General features: G+C 42.8%; 1 protein-coding gene across 3 annotated transcripts in view; it reads left to right on the top strand.

Moving 5' to 3' along the window:
• Window positions 1-11,539: 11,539 nt before the first annotated feature.
• LOC126335397 (monocyte to macrophage differentiation factor 2) overlaps window positions 11,540-25,866 on the top strand; it is a 159,011-nt gene continuing 144,684 nt past the window's right edge. For all 3 annotated transcript variants that reach the window (XM_049998640.1, XM_049998639.1, XM_049998638.1), the window contains exon 1: window positions 11,540-11,690. The gene's annotated coding sequence lies outside the window, so the exon portion shown is untranslated. The remainder of the gene's footprint in view (window positions 11,691-25,866) is intronic.

Raw genomic sequence — 25,866 nt, 5'->3', positions numbered from 1 at the left:
TATGACTGCTGTATCACAGACTTACTCATACTCTAACATTTTCCTGTTAGTGGCAGAAATTTGCCACAAATAATTATCTCACTTATTATCATTTAGTTTTTATGACCTGAATCTTATAATTTCCCTATGTCCTAGCTGCTGATGCTTAACACTATGAATTGTAATAATATAACATGAAACAACTAGTAGCATAAAAGTGCACAAATATTTTTTTTGTTTTAGTGGAACAACATTAATCTCTGTTGGACTTAATTCTGTCCGGCTAACACAGTTTATAGATAAAAAGAAATAGTTAAATGATTCGCATCTTTCCTGTCCTATTTTGATACATTCCTATTGTAACATTACATGAGTGTGTCCTATATAGTCGGTTCTACTTTGTGTCACGTGAGTGTAGGGGAGTCGAAACCAGTAGTGACCCATGATGTCATATCAACTAAGAGATGTTTTTTGTATGTCATTCAATTCTAAATGTTATTGATTATTTACAGAGTAAAGAATTTAATTATGTACAACATTTAATAGGTAATGAGTTTAAATGAGATAGGTATAAATATGTTTTGACATAGCAAATCACCTTGTTGCATTACGCATGATACGTTTTCTCTTTGTAAGAAAAAAGACTTCTGTGTCCTCGAGTGCGCGATCAAGTAGCCATCGAGTGCGGATCTGCTGTAACTTTCGTTAATGGGCATAGAATTGTTAATTTACAACCCGCAGTTAATTTAAAAATTATTCTAGGTAGTTCCAAGATACGCGCCTGGATATCAAGCGTTATCGTCGCGTGCGTGATTCAGTAACATTAGCTGCAGTTTATGGACATTAGCTTGATAATAACTATCAAAGACTTATATGAGCGGCACAGTAATCGTCTTGATTCTTAAAGTAAGCTTGTTGATATGCTCAGCAACTCATAAACAGACAGTGATAAAATCGTTGAAACGATCTTTAAGTATTAATGACCACTACACACATATTAGGAACTAATTACTCTAACTGTGAGTGACTTCCGTTATAGATTATTTTTTCTTCAGCTAATTGGTATTAATAAAATTCTTTCGAGGTTGAAACTTCATCAATGCTGTCAGGCTCATTCATTTTAGTAGAACGATAGATAGTACTAGCTACGCTACTTTTTATAGTTTTAAAAGAAAAGACACATAGCTGTTTTTCTTTCGAGAAATGTTCGTACTTCAGTTATCAGTCTTCTCAAATCAGAGGCACGAAGGATGCTCCCTCACAGTACTACGATATCGTGAACCACCACACACATGTGCCCCCTTCTCACTACATTTCTGCATTGAAAACCCTGAGATATAGCTGCGGTACGCAGAAGGAAGAATGAAACGGAGCAAAGAGAGAAGGGTCACACTATCACTACATCTTTCTCATTTAGTCCCTGGACTTCAAGGGCATAGGGATGCTCGTTTCCTACACTTTAGCGAGGATATGCTCGTAACAACCTATCTTTCTCATCTTTAGGCTTTATCATGCTGACACATTTATCCATTGTTGCGTCTTTAGGGATGGAAACAATCGGGGAAGCTTGAGGATGCACAGCTGGGCTATGATACCACTGTAGTCGATCAAAGTGTACTGTTGTAGTACGATAAGGAAACTGATTTCGGCAATCATCAAGGGAGGGATGTGCAATAGAGGGTAGAGGCCCTTGTACCAAGGAGTGAATCTCTTAATTCGTCCCTCTTTTACCATGGGATTTTGGAGCAATACCAAATCACTGGGTTTATACAAAGGGTGTGTAGAGCCTTTGTTACTATGTTCTAGCTGTTTTTGCGTGGCTTTGAAATTACTGTGTTTAACTTGGTACCATATGGTTCTGAGACGGCGGGCTGGCCTTTTCACTTAGCCTATGTTGACGTCAGGTAGCTATTTGTCAATTTCAAAAGGTGAATTCATTGGTCTCCCATATCCCTTTGCCTCATGGATACGTCTACTACACGCTGAGGGGCAAATCTTACGTATCTGTCTCAATCTAACTGGATCTTGCCTAAGTTATACGGTAGCATTCGCAAACAGTTTTGTGCACTCTCTCCAGGTACACATTGGCTTAAGGATGAACAGGCATAGCTCGCCAATTTTTGATTCACAGCATTTTGCAAATCTGTACGAACATGTCGGTCAGTAAGTACTGCGAGTATTGCGTCGGGGCTGCCGAACGGCAAGACCAAGTGATCGACAAACACGCATGCGGCCGTTTCTGCGGTCATATCCGCAATTGGTACTAATTTTAGGTACCTGGAAAAGTGTCCAAGGATTGACAGTTTATATTTATTACCTTGATTACTTTGGGAAAAAGAGTTTACGAGATCTAAGGCCACATTTTGAAATGGTCTTGTAGCTTATGACAATGACCGTGAAGGAATTTTGGTTCTTGGCCGAGGCGTCCCAAAAGGCAGACAATTTTGTGTACACTTCCGAACATTTATTTGTCGGCCTCTCAACCAGAATCGTGAGGCTGTTCTAGCATTTGTGGCTCGTCACTCATTATGGAAAGTCTGTAAGCTGTATGACATTGTGCCATAACGTTCTGTTGCAATTCTTTAGGTATTACTATACTGTTGTGCAGTGGAGTTTTGTGGTACAGTATATCGTATTCTGTAACAAAATCTCGGATTTTAGCATACTGATGGATTTTCTGCATCTCTCTTCTGTACCTCTTTCAATTCATCGATTGAAAGATCATCTGTTTCAACAACTCTAACCATTCTACTTAGTCTGTTGGCGTTGCTGTGCAGGCAGTCAGTCTTACACTGAACTGTGTAATTATACTCTGATAATTTTAATGACCATCTAGTCAAGTGACTGCTGGGTCCTTTAACTTAACCTCTGTACTAAAGCACCTTGGGCTGCAACTACAGTGATCTGACGTCCATACAGGTAACACTTAAAGTAATTTACTCCAAACATCAGAGCTAGCAACTCCTTTTTGCTAGTACTGCAATAAATTTTCCCCGAGTTTATTTGTCTGGGATCGTGACCAATTAGTAATTCCTCACCATTCTATTCCTGACTAAAACAGCTCAGACATTGTAGTCTGATGCGCCAGTCGAAAGAGTGAAAGGCTTTTCAAAATCTGGATTTGTTAGTAAAGGTGAACTAATAAAAATTTCTTAAATTTTTTTTCATTGCTGCCTCGCACTCGTTTCTCCACTCAAATACTGCATCTTTCTTTAATACACTACTGGCCATTAAAATTGCTACAACACGAAGATGACGTGCTACAGACGCGAAAGTTAACCGACAGGAAGAAGATGCTGTGATATGCAAATGATTAGCTTTTCAAAGCATTCACACAACGTGCTGACACGAGGAAAGTTTCCAACCGATTTCTCACACACAAACAGCAGTGATAGGCGTTGCCTGGTGAAACGTTATTGTGATGCCTCGTGTAAGGAGGAGAAATGTGTACCATCACGTTTCCGACTTTGCTAAAGGTCGGATTGTAGCCTATTGCGATTGGGGTTTATCGTATCGCGACATTGCTGCTCGCGTTGATCGAGATCCAATGACTGTCAGCAGAATATGGAATTGGTGGGTTCAGGAGGGTAATACAGAACTCCGTGCTGGAACCTAACGGCTTAGTATTACTAGCAGTCAAGATGACAGGCATCTTATCCGCATGGCTGTAACGGATATATATATATATATATATATATATATATATATATATATATATATATATATATATATATATATATATATAGGGTGTTACAAAAAGGTACGGCCAAACTTTCAGGAAACATTCCTCACACACAAAGAAAGAAAATATGTTATGTGGACATGTGTCCGGAAACGCTTACTTTCCATGTGTTTAAAGTGCAACTGGCGAAAGTCTCATTGTTGTATGTCTGTTAGTTTTTGTTCAGTGCTGTACTGAGTAGAACATTGTGCCACATAGCTAGCAAAGCTGAAGGAACAACACGTCTGCATTAAATTTTGCGTGAAGATCAAGAAAAGCTTGACAGAGATATACCAAATCATGCAGGAAGCCTACTGTGCTGAGTGCTTAAGCAGTACTGGGTGTTATGAATAGTTCATCGTTTAAAAAATACTACACGGAAGTTAAAGCTGACCCTCGTTCAGGACGCCCTTCGACATCTACCGTCGACGCTCATGACAGAAACATCAACGAAATTGTGCTTGCCAGTCGAAGACTGACCGTCCAAGAGATTTCAGAAGAACGTAACATTTCAGTTATATCATGTCATGAAATCTTGGCACGATGCATCGTGTTGCCGCCAAGTTCGTCCCAAAGCTTGTAATGCCAGAAATGCATATCCTCCTATTTCCATCTATTGTACTATACATGTTTTCCTTATTTTGTCACCTGAAGATATGACAATTCTGTCTCTTTATATATTGTAATTGTTTTACTATTTGTATATGTATATTTATGCATTTATGTCGACGTATAATTGGTTTGTTTTGTAAATACTATTCGTATTTTTATGCTGGGTCTTGCCTAGGGAAAACTATGGTATCGAACGAATACATGGATAGGTCGTGTGGAGAACCAAGGTGTTTAGTATCTTTGGTAGTGCTAACTCTGCTGCGTGGAGCGCGGGCAGAGCAGAGAGTCTGGCTGGAGTAGTGCAGTGGAGCAGGTGTGTTGTGTGACGCTCCCGCGGGCTGCCGCTCTTTCGGGGTTTGGCAGCATGTAATTGCGCTTGAATTGCTGTGATAGTTTCTGACACGGTGTCGCAGACGGGAAGCATTAGTTGGCGCACATCAAGAGCTCGTTTCGCCTGGTGATCGTGTCGAGAAGAAGGCGCGCCAACATCCAGGTTCTGCAGCAGCGACGGCCGACAATGAGTGACTGTCATCACCTGCTCGACCGACGACTGCAAACCTTCAATCAACCAACAAGGAAGACTGGAAGCTTGTAAAGTTTTAGAACTGTATGGCAGACCTCAGCTTTTCAAACTGTTCCATTTGCATGACTAAAGTACAGCAACTTGGGATGAACGTTTGTTGCTCATTGTCCCAATTGCATTACCAAGCAGAGTCCCTTCCTTTTCCAAAATGAACCCGAGTGTCATTGAAATTCAGACGCCAGCATTAAAGTAATACCATTCCATTTCAGTGCTTTAATTTCAAAGTTCAGTTAAGGTATTCATAGCTGGCTACAATATTTAGATTACACAAGCACAAATTGAGAGTGCGGGTTTTGTTAGCATATTTTAGCATACCTATGACTGCAGCTCAGCTTTGAACGTACTTAATGTTACTATTGTTAATTGTCCAGAATCATTTAATTCAAGTTCTAAGTTAAATCTCTTATTTCAAAATTGCTTCAGAAACAAATCTCATATTAATTTCAGTCACTACAAGCACAAATTGAGAGTGCGGGTTTTGTTAGCATATTTTAGCATACCTATGACTGCAGCTCAGCTTTGAACGTACTTAATGTTACTATTGTTAATTGTCCAGAATCATTTAATTCAAGTTCTAAGTTAAATCTCTTATTTCAAAATTGCTTCAGAAACAAATCTCATATTAATTTCAGTCACTAAATTAACTTTCAATTTTCCGGTTTTATTAATTCTTTTGCTATATTAAGTCAGAGTGTAGCGAAATTTGTTATTTCTGACAAACTTTCAGTTTTCACACTACACGTGTCAACCTTCAGTTGCAATGCTTCTAGTGCTAATTATATGTGTAATAACCTTTCTTTTTCAGTTACTACAGTAATTGTCCATGGGACTGGCGACTGTAATTTCCCCAAAATCTCAAATATCTAATTACTGCTAGTTAATTGTTAACGTAACAGCCGCACATTTACTTTCTTTATTAACTTAACCCCTTTTCAAAATTAATTTCCACCAGTTTCATTTGAAGTTTTCCTTTCATTTACATGTAACTCTTTCCTCCCTCTTTACCGACAGATTAACTTTGCTGACAATTGCTTTTCCCAAATTTCCGTTAGGTACACGGGGTTCAATTTTTCACTATCATTAAGGTCGGTAAGTGAGGGGGTGGTTACAAGCTCATGCGTCAAGAGCAGAGCGACTTTCGAGTCACAATCTGTGCAGAGCTTTTACCAGACCTGGCCCCTGTGGACATTTTTATTTTAAAAGTTGAAAACCCCCTTGAAAGGACGAAGATTTGCAGCGATAGACGAGATAAAACAATCGCAGATAATGCTTTGTGAAGTCCAGCAAGAGGTGTACCAAGTCTGCTTCTGTAAGTGGAAAAGGCCTTGGCAGTGGTGTGTCTCTTGTGGAGGTGAGTATTCCGAAATAGACCGTGCGCAATAAGTAAAAGGCAATGAGAAAAATTGTGTGGACAGAATTCCGGAATTTTTTGAACTAAAGATGACATAAGTAATGATAAAAAATGCCAGCAAATGAAGGTAGCATATTTGTATGACTGTAACAGCATTATGAAACACTTTCAACAAATTAAAAAATAAACTGCGATGTTGCACTGGTGATATTCTAGAAAATGTCACTACAGAAAGTTGATTAACATGCTAGTCTAAGTGATACCATCTATTTTTCAGCAATAATAGGAATATTCACAAAAAATCAAAACATACGTTTATACAATCACTTCACAAGGGTGATGAACAAGACGTACGAAACTACGAAGCAATCCCAGTATTGCCTAGCCATTCCAAAATAATTGAAATAGCCATGTGTGAAAACTTACAGTACCTAACTTTTTGGATAAAAACAAGATAATTGTTAATGCTCAAGTAATGCAGGCTGCCTGGGTTCTTCTGCTAACACGGGAACCTCCCCATCGCACCCCCCTCAGATTTAGTTATAAGTTGGCACAGTGGATAGGCCTTGAAAAACTGAACACAGATCAATCGAGAAAACAGGAAGAAGTTGTGTGGAACTATGAAAAAGTAAGCAAAATATACAAACTGAGTAGTTCATGACCAAGATAGGCAAAATCAAGGACAGTGTAAGCTGAGGAGCGCCGTCGTCCTGTGGTTAGCGTGAGCAGCTGCAGACCGAGAGGTCCTTGGTCCTAGTCTTCCCTTGAGTGAAAAGTTTATTTTCTTTATTTTTGCAAAGTTATGATCTGTCCATTCGTTCATTGACATCTCTGTTCACTGTCATAAGTTTAGTGTCTGTGTTTTGCGACCGCACCTCAAAACCGTGCAATTAGTAGACGAACTCCCCTCCCCCCCCCCCCCCCCCCCCCCCCAATGAACCATGGACCTTTCTGTTGGTGGGAAGGCTTGCGTGCCTCAACGACACAGATAGCCATACCGTAGGTGCAACCACAACGGAGGGGTATCTGTTGAGAAGCCAGACAAACGTGTGGTTCCTGAAGAGGGGCAGCAGCCTCTACAGTAGTAGCAGGGGCAACAGTCTGGATGATTGACTGATCTGGCCTCGTAACAATAACCAAAACGGCCTTGCTGTGCTGGTACTGTGAACGGCTGAAAGCAAGGGGAAACTACAGCCATAACTTTTCGCAAGGGCATGCAGCTTTACTGTATAGTTAAATGATAATGACGTCCTCTTGGGTAAAATATTCTGGAGGTAAAATAGTCCCCCATTCAGATCTCCGGATGGGGACTACTCAGGAGGACGTCGTTATCAGGAGAAAGAACTGGCGTTCTATGGATCGGAGTGTGGAATGTCTGGTCCCTTAATCGGGCAGGTAGGTTAGAAAATTTAAAAAGGGAAATGGATAGGTTAAAGTTAGATATAGTGGGAATTAGTGAAGTTCTATGGCAGAAGGAACAAGACTTTTGCACAGGTGAATACAGAGTTATAAATACAAAATCAAATAGGGGTAATGCAGGAGTAGGTTTAATAATGAATAAAAAAATAGGAGTGTGGGTAAGCTACTACAAACAGCATAGTGAACGCATCATTGTGGCCAAGATAGACACGAAGCCCATGCATACGACAGTAGTACAAGTTTATAGGCCAACTAGCTTTGCAGATGATGAACAAATTGATGAAATGTATGATGAAATAAAAGAATCATTCAGGTAGTGCAGGGAGACGAAAATTTAATAGTCATGCGTGACTGGAATTCGAGAGTAGGAAAAGGAAGAAAAGGAAACATAGTAGGTGAATATGGATTGGGGCTAAGAAATGAAAGAGGAAGCCGCCTGGTAGAATTTGCACAGACCATAACTTAATCATAGCTAACACTTGGTTCAAGAATCATAAAAGATGGTTGTATGCATTGAAGACCCCTGGAGATACTAGAAGGTTTCAGATAGACTACATAATGGTAAGACAGAGATTTAGGAGCAGGTTTTAAATTGTAAGACATTTCCAGGGGCAGATGTGGACTCTGAACACAATCTATTGGTTATGAACAGTAGAATAAAACTGAAGAAACTGCAAAGAGGTGGGAATTTAAGGAGATGGGTCCTGGATAAACTGAAAGAACCAGAGGTTGTACAGAGTTTCAGGGAGAGCACAAGGGAACAATTGACAGGAATGGGGGAAAGAAATACAGTAGAAGAGGAATGGGTAGCTTTGAGGAATGAAATAGCGAAGGCAGCAGACGATCAAGTAGGTAAAAAGACGAGGAATAGTAGAAATCCTTGGGTAACAGAAGAGATACTGAATTTAATTGATGAAAGGAGAAAATACAAAAAACTAGTAAGTGAAGCAGGCAAAAAGGAATACAAACGTCTCAAAAATGAGATAAACAGGAAGTGCAAAATGGCTAAGCAGGGATGGCTAGAGGACAAATGTAAGGATGTAGAGGCTTATCTCACTAGGGGTAAGATAGATACTGCCTACAAGAAAATTAAAGAGACCTTTGGAGAAAAGAGAACCACTTGTATTAATATGAAGAGCTCAGGTGGAAACTCCAGCTGTGTTGGCCAAGGGGTTCTCTGCTCTACAGTCTGGAATTGCACGACCGCTACGGTCACAGGTTCGAATCCTGCCTCAGGCGTGGATGTGTGTGATGTCCTTAGGTTAGTTAGGTTTAAATAGTTCTAAGTTCTAGGGGACTGACGACCTCAGACGTTAAGTCCCAGAGTGCTCAGAGCCATTCTTTTCAGATGGAAACCCAATTCTAAGCAAAGAAGGGAAAACAGAAATGTGGAAGGAGTATATACATGGCCTATACGTGGGAGATGTTCTTGAGGACAATATTATGTAAATGGAAGAGGAGGTAGATGAAGATGCAATGGGAGATATGATACTGTGTGAAGAGTTTGACAGAGCACTGAAAGACCTAAGTCGAATCAAGGACCCCAGAGTAAACAACATTCCATTAGAACTACTGACAGCCTTGGGAGAGCCAAGCCTTCCAAAACTCTACCATCTGGTGAGCAAGATGTATGAGAAAGGCGAAATTCCCTCAGACGTAAAGAAGAATATAATAATTCCAATTCCTAAGAAAGCAGGTGTTGACAGATGTGAAAATTACCGAACTATCAGTTTAATAAGTCACAGCTGCAAAATACTAACGCAAATTCTTTAGAGACGAATGGAAAAACTGGTAGAAGCCGACCTTGGGGAAGATCAGTTTGGATTCCATAGAAATATTGGAACACGTGAGGCAGTATTGACCCTACGACTTATCTTAGAAGAAAGATTAAGGAAAGGCAAACCTACATTTCTAGCATTTGTAGACTTAGAGAAAGTTTTTGACAATGGTGACTGAAATGCTCTCTTTCAAATTCTGAAGGGGGCAGGGGTAAAATACAGGGAACGAAAGGCTATTTACAATTTGTACAGAAACCAGACGGCAGTTATAAGAATCGAGGGGCATGAAAAGTAAGCAGTGGTTGGGAAGGGAGTGTGATAGGATTGTAGCCTCTCCCTGATGCTATTCAATCTGTATATTGAGCAAGCAGTGAAGGAAACAAAAGAAAAATTCGGAGTAGGTGTTAAAATCCATGGAGAAGAAATAAAAACTTTGAGGTTTGCCGATGACATTGTAATTCTGTCAGAGACGGCAAACGACCTGGAAGAGCAATAGAACGGAATGGACAGTGCATTGAAAGGAGGGTATAAGATGAACATCAACAAAAGTAAAACGAGGATAATGGAATGTAGTCGAATTAAGTCTGGTGATGCTGAGGGAATTAGATTAGGAAGTGATACACTTCAAGTAGTAAAGGTGTTATGCTATTTGGGGAGCAAAATAACTGATGATGATCGAAATAGAGAGGATATAAAATGTAGACTGGAAATGGCAAGGAAAGCGTTTCTGAAGAAGATAAATTTGTTAACATCGAATATTGCTTTAACTGTCAGGAAGTCGTTTCTGAAAGTATTTGTATGGGTTGCATCCATGTACAGAACTGAAACATGGACAATAACTAGTTTGGACAAGAAGAGAATAGAAGCTTTCGAAATGTGGTGCTACAGAAGAATGATGAAGATTAGATGGGTAGATCACATAATTAATGTGGAGGTATTGAATAGAATTGGGGAGAAGAGGAGTTTGTGGCACAACATGACTAGAAGAAGGGATCGGTTGGTAGGACATGTTCTGAGGCATCAAGGGATTACCAATTTAGTACTGGAGGGCAGCGTGGAGGGTTAAAATCGTAGAGCGAGACCAAGTGATGAATACACTAAACAGATTCAGAAGGATGTAGGCTGCAGAAGGTACTGGGAGATGAAGAAGCTTGCACAGGGTAGAGTAGCATGGAGAGCTGTATCAAACAAGTCTCATGACTGAAGACCACAACAACAACAACATAGTAGACGAAAGGACGTACTTCTCCAATGGAAACCGAAAACATTTGATCGCAAGGTTATAGGTCAACCGATTCCTCCACAGGACAACCCGTCTGATATATTCTATGCGACACTGGTGACGGCATGTGCGTCACATGACAGGAATATGTTGTCGACCCACCTAACTTGTACACTTGGCGAATAGGTAAAAAGATTCTTCTACCTTGACCGATTTAGGTTTTCTTGTGGGTGTGATAATCATTAATAAAATAAAATAAATTAAACTTTTATTTTGAGGGAATATTGTTTCGCAGCTCCTCACGCTAACCACGGGACCACGGCGCTCTTGAGCTTACGTTCTCCTTTATGTTGCCTATCTTGCGCATGGACTACTCAGTTTGTATATTTTCTTATTTTTTTCATAGTTCCACACAACTTCTTTTCTCGATTGATCTGTGTTCAGTTTTTCAAGGCCTATCCACTGTGCCAAGTTATAACTTAACCTGAGGGTGGTGCGATTGGTAGGTTCCCTTGTAAGAAGTAATATGTTCTGGTATTTTTTCCTCGTACAACTTCTGTTCTTCACCTCTTCGTTAATTTGACTTTTTACCAACTGTTTCATGAAGTTACAGTTTTGGAATTTTTCCCACTAATTGCACTAATTCTTCATCCACCTCATTTTCTTTCCCATATGACAAACAACAAAGCAAACTAATTACAACTGCAATACCGTTTTTGTGGTCCACATTGCCTGTCATATTATATAGTTCCAAAATTTTGTCGAGAAAGGTGATCTCAGTAAAATGGCAGATATGTGTAACAGAATTGATGTTAGAGCGGATATTTGTTTTTCTATTTTGAGAGGATCTTTGAACTGAAGGATCATTACATAAACAGATTCCTGTACTTTGGATTGCCGCAGGCGTACGTCGTCTGCTGACATTAGTAGGATGGCGGTAGTTGTGTTGTTATTTTTTTGTCGTCAAAGTATTGCCAGCTCATGAAGCTTGCTGTTGATAGAAATATGCACCGATAAATTATAAGGTATGGTATGTTTTCTATACAAAACAATTTATCGCAGGAAATTAAGTCATGATCACAGTGTTTCATTACTTGTTTCACGCAGGTGTTACTACATTTGTAGATGTATACATTGTTGGAGGGGTTCATATGTAAGCGCAAAAATTCAGTATACAACATGAAATATCATACTTAAAGCTTGCCGAATACGAGATAACTGGTTGAGAGTTGTAATATGGTGTGCGAGGAATGATACGAAAAGCTTGACATTTCCAAGCAGATGTCTGAAAGTGACAAATGTGAAATGAAGGAACACCATAGTTTCAGTCAATAAAAGTCGTCTGGGTTTAGGAACGCGGTCCCAAAATCAGAGGAATTTTATTGACTGTGATAACGGCCGCGGAGCCTTACGTGTGCCCAACACTAGTTTGTATGACCTGAGCGAATGTACGTCTATGCAACATTCTACGTAATTTACTTCTAGTGATTTTAGACGTTTAAGCAGCGCTAATGAAGTATAATAAAAATGAATGTTGTTGAATACTTTAATTACTTTCCAGTATCCACCTTATAGTTTTTGAATTGTTACTTATTATTTTATCAAAATAAATTTCAACTAACATAGAGAGATAAGCGCACAATGAAGAGAAATTATTAAAATAATTTTGAGAAACTTGTGTTTGGCTGGAGTTTCATCACTTTGACTAATTTGACTGCCAGTGTGTTTTTTGGTACTTGCTAACAGTATATACTCCATGTGTTTTGGTATTATTGGTTGTAATCTGGCAACAGTGTTGCGAGTTGTGGTCTTCCTAGGAACAGATCTTGCCCTGAACAGCATTACCATGTACCTGACACTGCCTGAACCAACCTGGGGTATGATTACCATGGCCTCCTCCTGGATTATGTTTTCTTCGACATTTAACATACCGCATGAATGTGCACTCGACCTGTTTTCATGTGGGTAAAATGTGGCCAAACCAATACATCAGGATATGCAGCATTTGCCACGTAGAAAGAATATGGCGTCTTTAATTTTTGGAATGATGACAAATCACAGTATGGTTCTTTAAATAAGACCACTGGCAATTTCCTCATTATCCTTGTCAAACTTATCTGGTGTACTGGCTGTAAAGATTGCAACCAGTTGTACATAGTTATATTTTGGACAGTTTTATTAAATTATCTGTCAACAGATATTTTGAATTTTTTCACGGTGTCAGGTCCCTTAGAATATCTACATTTGTCATAGAGCATGTTTTAGATACTCTGACAACTAGTCTTGACTTGTTTCACACATTACAGCAGTCCATTTTTGTGTTGATTAGATTAGATTCATTTTCCGTTTCATAGACCCAAAAAGTGAGATGATTCTCATGGGTGTGGAACATGTCGGAAAGTATAACATAAAACATTTGAATATAATACTTGCAACCCTGATCATTTGTCTGGAAATTGTCGAAATAGATGATACAAAGTGGTAAACTGGAACAGCTAATATTTACAGAATTAAAATGCTGTCAGAATGAAACATTGCTGTGCACTATTAATACATTTATCATACACAAAATACCTAATCTTGACTGTTGTGACCAAGTGCTGTCAAAACTGAAATCGGTCATTTTTACTTAAGCTAGCTTAACAGTCTCTGTTAAGATATTCATTTATAGAGTAGAAGGAGTTGTGTATAAAATAGCTTTTCATACTCGATTTAAACCGTGCTTTATCTGAAACCGAGTTTTTAGTGGTTACTGGCAGTTTTTAAAAATCTGTGTTCCTGAATATTGGACCCCTATTTGGAGCAAGATAAGTGATCCTTGCCTTATAGACCCAGTATTCTTTCTAAACTGCAAATTTGAATTTAAACTCTGAATTCTATTGCTACCTGCAAATCAATGCTGACAGAGAAATTGTTTCATTTAGAGATTGCAGTCAGGTTGTATCCCTAGCAAAAAATGCTGCATGTATAAAATTGAAGATGCGGAGCCATCTAGTGTCATCAGTATGGAATTAGCATTATTATTTGTTCATACAGGCATACTTTTACATTGATATATATGGTACATCATCTTAAACAAGGAAACATAGCTCAGGAAATATCCATCAGAATATGAACAATTTTGGAGTAAAAATGACTACTCACAGAATATGTGTTGTGCTGCCATTGCGAGGCAAAATATTATGAAAACATTGCCACCTTCTCGGCAGAGGGAGGTTAGGGAAGGTAGCTGGGAGCTTGCACTGAGGCAGCAGATATGTGGGATAGAAATGTGAGAGGGAGGGGCAGCATACACATGAGCACAGCAACCAATTAGTTCGGGTGGTGCACGGAGAGGGAGCCAGAACAAAAGAAGGGGACCCTGTTGCTTAGAGGATGTGGGTACAGTTGTTTAGTGGAGATTGAGGACCAGGAGGATGACAGTAGTGAAGAATGTAGTACTAGGATAACTCCCGTGAAAAGCTGCTGCTGGGGAAGGACCCAGATGATAAGGGTTGTGAAGTACTGATCGAACTAGAGTGTATTGTGCTTAGCAGTCTTTTCTGTCGCTGGGTAGTCAACTCTGTTTTTGCTCACAGTTAGGTGGTGGCTATTCACTCTGATGGATAGCTGGTTGGTGGTCAACCACAAACAAAATGCTATGCTGGTGCTTTTACTGGTGACCCTGCAGCTGATGGCATACAATAAGTATATGACAGAACTAAAATGGGATGTGCCAGGTGAGTGAATCAGGTAGCCTGGGTCTACCACAGTGATACGAACACTGTGGCAAAGGGTTGGGAGTGAGAATGGGATAAATTTGGACCAGAATCTTGTTTAGATTGGGTAGGCAGCAGAATATCACTTTAGAAATGGTGTGGGTAGGAAATCCCTCATATCTGAGCATGCAGATGGTTAATCAAAGTCCTCACAAAGAACGGGGTTAAGTTGCTTCTGCATACTGGACAAGGGAATTCTTGTCACCGCAGATTCACTGTCCATGGGTAGACAGGCTGTATGGGAGTGATTTTTAATGTGGAAGCAATGACAACTGTCAAAATGCTGGTAGTGTTAGTGGTTAATCGGCTTGATGTGCTCAGAGGCATTGATGATATCATCATAGAAGTGGAGGTCAACATCCAGGAAGGTGGCATGTTGGGCTGTGGAGTACTGAGTTATGTGGATCACAGAGGTGGGTTTGAGACTGTGGAAGAATGAGGATAGGGTTTCTTGGCCGTGGCCCTGGCTCCATATCATAAAGATATCTTCTGTGAACTTGTGCCAGATGGGGGGTGTGGTGTTTTGGGAGGCTTGGAATGTTTCCTCTGGAAGATATATGAACAGATTTGCTTATGAGGATGCCATGTGGGCACCCATGACTATGTTGTGGGTTTATTTATATATCTGCTCCTTAAATGAAAAGTAGGTGTTTGTGAGGATATAACTGATTAGATGTATAATGGATGAACTTGTGGATTAGGAAACTTAAGGACATTGAAAGAGGTAGTGTTCGATAGCAGCAAAGCAATGGGTATATGGTACGTTCACATATTGGGAGGTGGCATCAACAGTTACGAGCAGGGATCCAGGTGGTAATGGGGTGAAAGTGGTTGAGAGTGGTGAAGGAAGTGGTTTGTATCTTTGATATGAGAGGGTAGCCAAGAGCAAGTGGTTGGAGGCATTGGTGGACAAGAGTGGAAATTGTTTCAGTGGAAGCACTGTAACCAGCTACAATTGGGCATCAAGAAATGTTTGGTTTACAGAGTTTGGTAAGCATGATGAAGGTGGGTGTGTGAGTTCCATTGGGGTGAGAAGGGAGATGGAGTTAGGGGAAAGATTCTGGAATGAACCTAAGGGTTTGCATAGGGATTAGAGATTATGTTGGACTTCTGAGATGGGTTCACTATGCGAGAGCTTTTAAGTGTAAGAGTTAGACAATTAGCAGAAGCTTTTTCCAATTCCAAACCCACAACCGTATTCCTTATGCATCTAATCAGTTATGTACTCACACACAGTTACTTTTCCTTTGAGAGAGAAAGTATACAAGATGTAACCAAATTCCTTGATAGACTTCGAGGATAGGTTCCTTAAACAAGGAAAAAATGTCTAATAAACAATACGTATATTAAGAGCTATGAGCACTTGTTCGTCTTTGACATTGTGAAACACCTCTCTTTTACTGCAAGTGCTTTGCTTTCCATATTTTGGCAGGAGGTAGCGTAGAGAGAGGAGAGAGAAAAAAAAAAGGAGGTCCAGTAAATGTGGGCTCTACAATTGATGTTAAGAGCTGCAAGCACTTGCTCTGTAGAAGAGATGTTTCACAATAGCGGAGGAGGATATGTGTTTCACATTATCAAAGATGACCAAGCACTCGCAGCTCTTATGTAAGCAATTTAGAGCCCATATTCAGTAGATTGTGTGTGTGTGTGTGTGTGTGTGTGTGTGTGTGTGTGTGTGTGTGTGTGTGTGTGTGTGTGTGTAAGGCTGTTGTCCTCATGGCACAGCAACATGTACTTATGTTGCAACCTCCTATGCCAATCTGTTTAAAGTCTAGAAGGACCCTTCTTCGCCTCTCAAAATGCCAAACACAATGTCCAATTCAGGTTCTTTGATAATATTTTCACAATCTGTAGTCAGGGTCAAGACACATCCCTACAACACATATCTCATTTCTTTGCAGCCTCAACACCTTCTATCTCATCTTGTTCTCAATAGCCCAGCATGACACCTTTGTGAATGTTGATCTCCACCTGATTGAAGGCTCCATCCATACCTCTGTCCATATCAAGTGCACTAATGTCCAACAGTACCTGTATATTGACAGCTATCTCTTCTTCCAGAAAATTGTCCTCATATAGCCTGGGCACGAGTAGGCAGCATATACGCAGTGAGGAGTATTCCATCGCCCAGTATGCTGAAGAAATCACAAAGGCCTTCACTGACAGGTGCTAACCCCTAACCTAGTCCGCAAACAGATTTACCACACCATATCCTCACACACGCCTAAATCTTCCACCACCCCCTAGAACAAGCTGCAAAGGAGCACCCCCTAGTCACCCAATGTAATACCATACTGGAGCAACTGAACCATGTCCTTTTCCAGGGATTTGATTACTTATCAGCATGGCTGGAAATGAGGGACATCCTACCCACACTCCTCCCCACCCAGCCAATCTACACAACATCCTGGTCCATACCTATTGCACACTCACTCTCAATCCTATGCAGCAGAATTCATATCACTGTGAGCTGATACACTCAGCATATCCTATTCTACTCCTATCACAAGCTTATCCTATCCCATCAGTGGCAGGGCCACCTGTAAAAGCAAGCGCATCATATACCAGTTCTGCTGCAATTTCTTCATGGCTGCTTATGTGTGCATAACCACCAATCATCAGAATGAATTGTCGCCACCAAATTGTGGTTAAGAACAGCGTTGACCATCCAGTGCTGAAACATGCTGCTGAGCACAATACGCCATTAGTTCAATGCCAGCTTGTTAGCTCATGCCATCTGAATCCTTCTCCCAGCCCAACTTTCTGAACCTTGCAACTGTGGAAGTTATTCTTACAACACATCCTTCACTCCCATAATCTACCTAACCTCAGCCTCCACTAACCCACTATGCACAATGTCTCCATGTTGTTATCCTCGTGTGCTGCACCAACTCACTCACTCAGTTGCCTGTGCATGTGCTGCCTTTCTTCCCACACACGTGCTGCCACCAGTTACCACTTCCCAGTCCATGTCCCCCTTTCATCCCACTATCTGCCTCTCTCTCCCCAGGGAGCTCACTCTCATTTGTGAGTATATGCTTGACTACCACAAGATCCCAGCCCTTCCAAAGCTACTTCCCTTTGCATGCTGCTAGTCTATCCTTCTATTATTGTCCCCCCCCCCCCCCCCCCCCTGTACGTTTCCATGGGATGGTCTTCTCTATGTTGATTGTACTTAGATCTGGTTCCCTGGCTCTGTCATAGGAAGAGGAAGAAGCCAGACATCTGGGTGTGAAATACTTTACCCAATACCTTGCATGTAATCAATACCTGGTACGTAACAAAACCATTATTTTTTATTGAAAAAATTGATGACAAATTTGGGGAAGTTGAGTCTTTGGGAAAAATTTGAAATGGTCCGTTATTAATTAAAGCTTTGTCTGTGTCACTCTACAGTTTTCAGGCATGTGATCATCTAGGTGTCATGGCTGTGACCATTACCCTACACAAAACTTTAAACAAGGTCCAAGAAATCCAGAGAGCTCTTACATTCCACAGATGAGGAACTCCTGACTGATCTTCAGCCACATTTTATCATGCATGCTCAAGAAAGTGCCGAAAGATAATCATACAGATACAGACACCTTTATTTTAGGCTTTAAAGGAAATGTCGTCCAGGAGAAAGTTAGACTCATGGGGTACAGGTACAATATGAAATCGTGTGTCCCACTGCCTATGATGTGTTCAGATGCTTACACTTAGAATATAAGTCATCCCATTGGATGGCGGGACCAGAATGTGAAATATATGGACACTCACTCCATGAAGGTAGTCCTCATGAACATCTACCTCTGTTTGTCAACTGCGTGGAACACCTTCTTCAGCACTCACCAGATTGATCAGTTATTAAGAAAGAACAGAAGATACAGGAATACAAATCTGGTTACTTGCCTTACACTGAGGCATGGAAGAAAACCCTCAGCGGGGCTGGGGGGTTACTTGGCCATTGATTTATCAATTCACAGCCCAGGACATCTCCCATCTACCCACTGGAGAGCACAGGGTGACCTGTGTGGTAGTGACCACTTCCACACCTGCCTGTCACTGCGCCGGCGTCAGGCCCACGGGCGCCTACCCAGATGGGCTTTAAAAAACAAGGCAGACTGGGAAACTTTCACCTCTGCTGTCACAATTGAATCTCCACCTCACGATAACATCAATGTGATGGTTGAGCAGGTGACTACAACAATTGTTTCTGTGGCAGAAAACGTGATCCCTCGCTCTTCAGGGTGCCCCCGGTGTAAGGTAGTCCCTTGGTGGTCGCTGGAAGTTGCTGAAGCAATTAAGGAGCATTGGCGAGCTGTGCAGTGGCATAAGCGGCACCCTTCCCTGGAGCACCTCACAGCCTTTAAACGGCTCCGTGCTTGTGTTTGCCAACTTATCAAACAACGGAAGCAGGAGTGTTGGGAGAGATACGTCTCAACCATTGGGTGGCATATATAACCTTCCCAAGTTAGGAGAAAGATCAAAAGTGTTTTCAGGTGCTAGACCCCAACAGGTGTTCCTGGTGCTACGATAAATGGCGTGTTATCTACCAATGCAAACGTGTTGCCGAGCACTTTGCTGAGCACTATGCTCAAGCCTCTGTGTGGGAGAATAACTCCCCCCCACCCCTCCTCCAGCCTTTCATACTCTCAAATGGTGGCTGTAACGGAAAGTTATCTCGTTCACTACATGCTACAGTGTACAGTGAATCTTATAACACTCCATTTACAGAGTGGGAGAAGACCCTTGCACGTTGCCCCGACACAGCTCCTAGGCCATATCGGATCCACAGCCAGATGATTAAACATCTCTCATCTGACTACAAACTACACATCCTCATCATCTTCAACTGGCTCTGGTGCGATGGTGTCTTTCCATCGCAGTGGTGGGTGGGCACCATCATTCTGGTGCTCAAACCCGGTAAAACCCACTTGATGGGGATAGCTATCAGCCTCACCAACGTTCTTTGTAAGCTGCTGGAATGTATGGTGTGTCGACGGTTGGGTTGGGTCCTGGAGTCAAGTGGCCTGCTGGCTGCATGTCAAGTTAGCTTCCGCCAGAGTTGCTCTACCATTGATAATCTTGTGTTCCTTGAGTCAGCCATCCAAACAACCTTTTCCAGATCCCAACACCTGGTTTCCGTCTTTTTTTGATTTACGAAAAGTGTATAACATGAGCTGGGAACATCGTATTCTTGCTACATTATACGAGTGGGGTTTCCGAGGTCCACTCCCGATTTTTATCCAAAATTTCCTGTCACTTCGTCGTTTCCATGTCCAAGTTGGTGCCTCCCATAGTTCCCCCCATATCCAGGAAAATTGGGTCCTGCAGGGCTCTGCATTGAGTGTATCTCTATTTTTAGGGGCCATTAAATGGTCTTGCAGCAGCTGTAGGGCCGTCCGTCTCACCTACATATAGACTTGTGTGTTTCATACTGCTCCACCAGTACTGGTATTGCTGAGCGACTCCTACAGGGAGCCGTCCACAAGGCACAGTCATGGGCTCTGTCCCATGGTGTCCAGTTTTCGGTCACAAAGTTCTGTCGGCGGCGTACCGTACATCCGGAACCAGAACTTTACCTTAATGATGATCCACTCACTGTAATGGAGACATATCAATTCTTAGGACTGGTGTTCAACGTTGGATTGACTTGGCTACCTCACCTTTGTCAGCTTAAGTGGAAGTGCTGGCAGTACCTCAGTGCTCGCCACTGCCTGAGCAACACCAACTAGGGTGCAGATCACTCAACACTGCTGCAGCTCTACAGAGCCCTTGTTCAATCCTGCCTTCACTATGGGAATCTGTTTTATGGTTTGGTGGCGCCCTCAATGTTGCTTTTACTCGATCCAGTGCACCATAGTGGCATTTGCCTAGTGAGAGGAGCTTTTATGACGAGTCCAATGACCAGCATCCTTGTGGAGGCCAGAGGCCCTCCATTGCAGGCTAGGCGTGCACAACTGCTGGCCAGTTATGTTGCACCACATGCTCATAGTTCTCCTGCGCATCCAAATCACCGTCTCCTTTTCCCACTCACGGCGGTTCATCTCCAGCATCAGCGGCCCTGGTCAGGGTTTCCAGTAGCAGTTCATGTTTAATCCCTTCTTTCCGAACTGGAGTCCTTACTTTTACCACCTATACTTGAGGTGCATTCATATCCACCTCCATGGTGTACACCCAGGTTGTGGTTTTTCCTGGACCTTTCACATGGTCCTAAGGACTCAGTTAACCCTACGGCTCTCTGCTGCCACTTCCTCTTGCTGTTTGACATATACTGAGGTCACGAAGTGGTTTACACCAACAGCTTAATGGCTGATGGTCACATCGGCTTCATGTATGTGCATGGAGGACATATTGAGCAGCATTCCAGTGCAATATACTGCTTTGTCGGTATGCCCGTCGGCTATTATCAATGCCCGACCACCCGTCTTATCGTTCCTTTTCTGACGACTCTCTCGACTGTCAATATGGGTTTTATGTATCTGCCCTGCTACCCCCTGGAGTTTGCTTTCGTCGCCTCCTTCAGCAATTTGATTTTCCACTCCCTGCAACCTTTAGAGTGGGCGAGAGCCAAACGCCACCTTGGCTCCAGGTTTAGGTTCGCGTTCATCTTGATCTCAGCTCGCTCCCAAAGGAGGTTACCCCAGCTTCAGTATACCGCTCATGGTTTGTCGAATTTCGTTTGAAGTTCATTAATACAATCTTCATTTATACAGATGGCTCTAAGACCAATGACGGTGTCAGGTGTTGTTTTATTGTCGGGGCACACAGTTTCAAATACCGGCTCCATGGCCATTGTTCGGTCTTCACAGCTGAGCTATTTGCCTTCTGTCAGGCTGTTCTTTACATCCGCCGCCACCAACGTTCTGCGTATGTCATCTGCTCTGATTCCGTGAGTGCCATCCAGAGCCTCAGTGATCCATATCCGGTTCACCCATTCGTGCGCCGGATCCAACGCTCTATTCAGCAGCTGGCGGACGACAGTTCTTTGGTTACCTTTATGTGGGTTCCTGGCCATGTCGGTATCCCTGGGAACGAAGCTGCAGATGCCGTGGCCAAGGCTGCGGTCCTCCAGCCTTGGACATCTTCTTGTTGTGTGCCTTCATCTGATTTTGGCAGGGTCATTTGTCAGTGCATTTTATTGCTGTGGCATGCCAATTGGTCTAAACTTACTGAAAACAAGCTTCGGGCCTTGAAACATCTCCCCACGGCTTGGGCGATGTCTTCACGCCCTTCTCTGCGGGAGGAGGTCGTTTTGTCCCAGTTACGGCCTGGACACTGCCAGTTCAGCCACAGCCATATGCTGACGGCTGCGCTGGCGCCATTGTGCCCATGTAGGCAATTGCTGGCAGTATGCCACATTTTAACGTCCTGTCTGAATTTTAATACACTGCGCATTGATCTTGGCCTGCCATGTGCTCAGGATGAAATTTTAGCGGATTACCTAGGAGCAGCTGCTCGCGTTCTTCGTTTTATCTGCTTGACAAAACTGTCTATGGGCATTTGATTATGCTGTTTTCTTTAAATCCCTTGCCTGTTAATGTGCCTTTTATAGTGTTGTCCTTTTTAGTTGCTGTTTTAACATTGTGCCTCGGAGTGCATTCATAATTTAGTCTGGGCGCTAATGACCACTGTAGTTGTGCGCCCTAAAACTAAAAAATAAAATAGAATTGCCCGATGGCTGCAGTGTTTCCACTGCCAAGCTGGTGGCTATATCTCGTGCTCTTGAGCATGTCCATTCATGTCCTGGGGAGTCGTTTCTTCTGGGTACTGACTCCTTGAGCAGCCTACAAGCTACCGTCCAGTGCTACCCTCATCGTCCTTTGGTAGTGACCATCCATGAGTCCATATATGCCCTAGAACGGTCTGTTGGTTCAGTGGTGTTTGTCTTGACCCCAGGCCACATCAGAATCCCAGGCAACGAACTAGCCGACAGGGTGGCCAAACTGGCTACGCGGAAATAGCTTGTGGAAATCGGCTTCTCTACAACTGACCTGAGATCAGTACTACGCCGCAAGGTTTTGCGGCATTTTGAGACATAATGGCATAACCTCAGCATGCACAACAAACTGTGTGCCATTAAGGAGACTATGACTGTGTGGCAGTCCTCCATGTGGGCCTCTCGCAGGGACTCTGTGGTTCTCTGCCATCTTTGCATTGGCCACGCTTGTATGACACAAGGCTACCTCTTGCGCTGTGGTGACCCATCTCAGCGTTGGTGCAGTGCCCCGTTGACATTTTTCCATATCTTGATGATCTGTCCTTCTTTGGCTGCCCTGCGACTCGTTGCCATTAATTTTAGCTGACAACACCTCATCGGCTAATTTAGTTTTACGTTTTATACGTGACATTGGGTTGTATCTTTCTATATAATTTTGCAGAATGGCTGGCTTATCCTTTTTATTCTCGCGGTTGGTCAGACATGGTAGTGTTGGTTGTCCTTCTGTCGTTCTTCTGGTTTTTCTCTCTCCTGTTATTGTGCTGTACATCTCCTTTCTTTTCTTCTTTCCCTTGTGTACTTACTTAGCCGGCAACAAGGGACTGATGACCTCACAATTTTGTCCCCCCCCCCCCCCCCCTTTTAAACCAACCAACTAATGATCCACTCACTGTAGTGGAGACGTATCGATTCTTAGGACTAGTTTTCGATGTTGGGTTGACTTGGCTACCTCTCCTTCGTCAGCTTAAGCGGGAGTGCTGGCAGTACCTCAATGCCCTTCGCTGCTTGAGCAACACCAACTAGGGTACAGATCGCTCTACGCTGCTGCAGCTCTACAGAGCCCGAACTTGCTGACAGGCTGGCCAAACAGGTTATGCGGAAAATGCCCCTGAAGATGGGCATCTCTGAAACTGACCTGTGCTCTGTCTTGTACCGCAAGGTTTTTCGGCTATGGGAGATGGAGTGGCATAACAGTATGCACAACAAACTGCGTGTCATTAAGGAGACTGCGAATGTGTGGAAGTCTTCCCTGTGGGCTTCTCACAGGGAATCAGTTGTCCTTTGTTGGCTCTGCATTGGCCGTACGTGGCCCACATGTGGTTACCTCCTCCATCGCAAGAACCCACCTCAGTGTTGCTGTGGCTCCCAAATGACAGTTGTCCACCTCTTGCTCAACTGCTTGCTTCTAGTTGCTCTGTAGTGGACTTTTAACTTTCCCGTCACCCTACCTTTGGGTTGGGTGACAATGACTCAATAGCAGCTTTAGTTTTACGTTTTATTGGTGAGGATAGGTTTTACCATTTGATCTGAGTTGTAGCGTATGTCCTTGTCCCTCTGTGTCCTCCCCCTAAGGCTTTTAGGGCGGAGGTTTAAACGTGTTGCAGAGTGGCTGGCTTTTCCTTTTTTATTCTCATGATCAGCCAGCCATGTAAACTGCTTTCTTGTTTTTAATCTCCTCTCCCTGTTTCTTGTGTGTCTCTGTGGTTTTCTTGTCTGTTTTGTCCGTTGTAGTGTTTGTTGTCCTTCTGCCACTCTTGTGGTTCTTCCTTTCTCCTGTTATTGTGCCAATGTCTTCTTTGTTTTCTTCTTTCCCTTGGGTAATTGTTCTACTGGAAACAAGGGACTGATGACTTCCCAGTTTGGTCCCTTCCCCCCTCCCCCCCCTTTAAACCAACCATGGAAGAAATATGATCACCTACATGCTGTGGATATGACGATCAATTATGCTAACATCACTGCCATCACCTCTATCTTCCCCAACCAGATCTCCCATCACTCTCCTCTTTCGCGGTTCCCACAATACCTTCTTTGGAACCACTTCCATAACAAGCCGTAGATGTCTGTTGGTAATGGGGATTCCTCTCGGTATGCCTCTCCGTGGCAAAACCCAGACCTGAGGCCTGTTGCCAAACAGTGGCTGAAGGAGCCGCAGCCTGTGGATCCCAGGCTGTCTCCAAGCTCAATGTGAATAGCCCACTGAATTACTCTTGCCCACCACTACCGCTGCCACCACCACCACCACCACCACCACCACCACAACAACAACAACAACAACAACAATAATAATAACAATAATAATGAGAATCAGGATAAGGCTCTGTCAGTGCCCCTAGAGGTGCCAGAACCCCCCATGCAGTTGGATTCTGAGACGATAATTGTGAATGTGGTTCCATCCTACTGGAGACAGGCAGTGTTCCTCTGGCATGATGAGACCTCCTGGCCTCTTCATGCCTAACATGGCCAATGGTCACGTGGTCATGCATTGGAATTGTTTTGAGTACTACTGTCATCTTCCAGAACTACACCACTCTTCTTCTTCTTCTTCTGGGGTTAATATTGCTCTCCAAGATATGCACTTCACTGATGATTATTCTCCAATGCTTTGTCGCTGTCGTGCATTCTCTTGGAACTGTGCTGGTCCCAAGATGGCATCTGGAGGGGTCTGTACTTTAGTCTCTACATTGTTGTCAGTGAATGGATTCCCCTTTGTACCTCATTGGGACAATATCGTGTTGTTGTACATGACGTCAGTGATCACCCTTTGCAATGTTTACCTACCCCCAGGCAGGCCACTGAATTGATCACATTAACCCTTCCCCACCCCTGACCCCCATTTTCTCCTGCTTGAGGACTTCGACACCACCCCTGTGGGGGAGTACCATTCATCTGGTAGGGGCCTTATAATTGACCAGCTTCTCACAAACTATGATTCTTTGCCTCCTCAATGGTGGTTCTCCTATGCATTTCATTGCTGCCCATGGCATGTTTTCAGCTGTTGATCTAATAATCTCCTCCTGTAAGTCTGTAACTTTGCTACATTGGTACTACATTATGATCTTTTTAACAGTGAACACTTTTCCTGTGGTCCTGTCATTTCCTTGCCACTGACTGACTACCATGTTGGGCCTTCATGGAGCCAACTGGCCTTTATCTGTCTCTGCCGTTACATTTGCTGCCTCTCTGTCAGACTATTGATGAGGCTGTGCAGTATATCTTAGACATGATCATCCATGCTATTGGAACTGCCATTCTGTTTTCTCCTGGAGTCCCCACCCCTACCATTGGCTGGTGCCATGGTGGACCAGAGAAATTGCAGTAGCTGTTCCAGATCGCCAACGAGGCGTGCAATGATTTTGCAGACAAATCTTATCACTTTCAGATGACTTCATGCTAAGGCTCGCTGTTTGATCAAAAAGAAGTAATGCTGAGAGAGCCATGTTTCCTCCCTGTTGATGTATCTCTCTTCATCTCAGGTGTGGGCCAAGCTCTGTAGTCTTATTGGCTGCCAACATTCAACAGCTATTCCAGGTCTTGTCTGACAGGGTGCTCTTTGTACCAATTCATCAGTTCATGCAGAACACCTTGCGACCCACTTTGTGATGGCATTGGCATTCTCTTCATATCTGGCCACCCCTTTGTGTTTGACTCCCCACCAGGCTGAGTCCTATAATGAACCCTTTACTGATTGGGAACTACTTGATGCTCTTGTCTCATCCCACAGCACAGCTCCAGCCCCTGATT

This window comes from Schistocerca gregaria, chromosome 2 (genome assembly GCF_023897955.1).
Source record: "Schistocerca gregaria isolate iqSchGreg1 chromosome 2, iqSchGreg1.2, whole genome shotgun sequence".
NCBI lineage: Eukaryota > Metazoa > Arthropoda > Insecta > Orthoptera > Acrididae > Schistocerca > Schistocerca gregaria.
This window is presented reverse-complemented; position numbering and strand designations above follow the sequence as displayed.